This window comes from Cladophialophora immunda, assembly GCF_000835495.1.
Source record: "Cladophialophora immunda strain CBS 83496 unplaced genomic scaffold supercont1.6, whole genome shotgun sequence".
Classification (NCBI taxonomy): Eukaryota; Fungi; Ascomycota; class Eurotiomycetes; order Chaetothyriales; family Herpotrichiellaceae; genus Cladophialophora; species Cladophialophora immunda.
The window spans coordinates 685,642-688,523 of NW_015622546.1; positions in this window are offsets into that span (position 1 = coordinate 685,642).

Sequence of the window (2,882 nt, forward strand, 5' to 3'; positions counted from 1 at the left end):
ATCCCTCGCAGGGCAACAAATCCAAGTTTGCGCGAAACATTCCAGGACAAGGTCAGTCTGGTCCGCTACAGCTGCCAGGCTTTCCGGAATCATCGGAGACAACAAACGCCATACACACACCGCTGTTTGTCTCTGACCAGCACAGCCTTAGTAGCTTGCAAAGTTCCGAGCCATCCCAGAGCAATACGGTGCAGACGGACCTGGATGAGGCCATGCAGAAAAGCAGTATCTGGTCGAGCAAGATGGTAAGTCAGATCAATGCGTGGACGTATCAGGGAGTTGTAGAGCTGAGCTTGCTGACTGCTAGTAGTCGAATTACCAGTACTCCGGTACATTTCCCTGTTCGCTCACCCAACCAAGGGTTGTAATAACTTGCAGTGCCAGGTCCGACATCGTTTATATCCATCTGTTCGACTGCAGGTATCCAATGGGTGTCTGAGCGGACCAAATCTTCCAGCTTCGTCAACTCTGCCAATGAGTTCACCGCCGGCATCACCCGGCTGCTGAAGATTGACAAACGGTTCCCGTCCACACCCATCAAGGAACCCGATGCCGCGACAGCTTTCCTTTACACTCGAGGTACTGTCTCACGCACTGATATTGACTACACCGGCATGGACCCAGGCTAACTCTGACGCGGGTCAGCTTATTTCAACGAGTCAATTGATGCTGACCTGGCTGTGGTGCATCGACCCTGGTTTGAGCAGCGATTGAACGAGTTCTACAGCTCTGGAGTGAAGGACGAAGACGCATCATGGTACGCTCTGAGGATGGCCGTCTTCGCGTGTGGGTGTCAGATTGAGCTTTCCAAGACGGAGAGCTTCCGCGAAGCCAATGAAACAGGCTGGCGCTATTTCGAGAATGCGCTGTCCGTCTACACCAACATCCTCTTCTATCAAACTTCGATCGTTGGCGTTCAGGCCTTGGTGGTAATGGTGAGTGCGAAGACAATCTGGGTCGATTTCCAGAAGCCTGACTTATTTAGTCGTATTATTGTTCAACTATCAGCCACGCCTGTCTCGAATATATGCTCTGCAACGATGCTGTCCGGCTGGCCGTAGCTCAGGGACTTCACCGACAACCGCCGCCTTCGTTGAATCTGACGCAGAGCGAGATTACACAGAGACAATGCATCTTTTGGGCAGCCTATTGCCTCGAAAAGCAGACTGTATGTCTTTCGGGACGTCACTCGGTATGTCACGGAGTATTTTCACCTCACCACGGAGCCACATTCATCTGTCACTGACCTTGATGCCTACAGATGATTGACGACAGCGACGTCACCGTGGAACTACCGACGGTGGTCTCTTCTGGCAGTACGCTGAACCTCAACTTCTCGAGATCCCTTATCCTAGTCACACACCTGTCGTCCATGGTATCAAAACAACTCACAGGCATGCAGGCCCTGCGGCAGGGGCTTGACTATCTTGCCATCATTGTCACCAAGTTGGACGAAAAGCTCGACGCACTCAAAAAGTCGCTTGAGCCTATCCTGGGTTTCAGCACGACGGCGAAAGCCGCACCGGTAACGTCAAATCTGACCGCAAACCAGGTTCTGTATCTTCGATATGCAATATTAAACGTTGCCCTGAGCATCCACACCACCCTGACACATCCATGGGCTCGATATCTGACCGCCCACCAAAAGCCGAGTGCCGAAGCCCAAGTTCAGATCGACAAATCGTTTCAAATCGTCGCCGAAACATGTCGAAGCGCTATCCGACTGGTCAGGCAGATCCAGTTCGACCTAAGTACTCCTGTATCGTAAGGCCTAGGATCCGGAAATTGGATTGAGCTGGGGGACCACTGACTGATGTTTCGTCGCAGAGTGAGCTTCTTCGGTCCGATAAACTCGGTGATCAACCTGTTCATTTTTATTCTGCAATCCCCTGAAGATCCCAACGTGCTCTCCGATCTAGCGCTGTTGGACTTCGGCGCCGGATATTTCGCTTGGATGCAGATCTGTACCGAGTCCAAGGTGTCCATCACCCTAGCCAAAGAGCTGGCTGCGCTGGCTCAGGGGTACCTGAGGGACTACAAGGAGAGCGGGAAGGGTCTCGTGACCCAGAGCCCTTCGTTGTCAAGAGGTACAGAGAGTAGTGATGGCCAGGAACGGCTCGACGAAGACGACATCCGCACGGTTCAGGCCCCCGATGCTCCGTCTCCGCCTCCGCAAGACTCGAGGGTCCTGGAATGCCTCCAGGATCTGCCACAGCCTGTTATGGACACACCACCCTTTGATATCGATTTGGAGTATTGGAGCACGTTTGTGCCAGATCTGTTTGATCAGTCGAGTGATTTTACTGGGATCCATGGGGTTCATGTGCCGACAGATTGAATCCGATGTCGTCATTGCCTGGGCGGGGCAAGGCTTTTTGCAGCGAGACTTGTTGCAAAACAGGATATGATTTCATGAAAGAGCGAGGACCATTTCATCCCATCGACTGCTACATGATCCGGAACGCTTGCGAAAGGCAGACCAAGTTTAGATTCAGAGTTGTGGCCATGCGGCCTAGCCATTTTACATTTGATCAGATGTATAGTCAATCTCCTGAAGCCACTCCAAGGCGAGGTCTTACTGTTGTGAATGTTTCACCCGCACTTGTCTCTGTCCACGTCTTTGGGGTTGTCAAGCCAATTAAAAATCGACCGGGAGCCCCCGAGGTCCGATTTCAGCTCGCTTCTTGATGTTCGCTTCAGTCTCGCCTTCGCTCAATCTTCTGATGTAGTTTTCCGGATCGAAGTCGACTCCTATCGGGTTCTCCGCAAACGATGGGGATGACATGAACTTTGTTGCCTCGTCCGGTCGGTCAAAGTTGTCCACCTGCGTCTCAATCTGGTTGCCATCAGGGTCACGGTAGTAGATAGAGGTCGTCGGACCA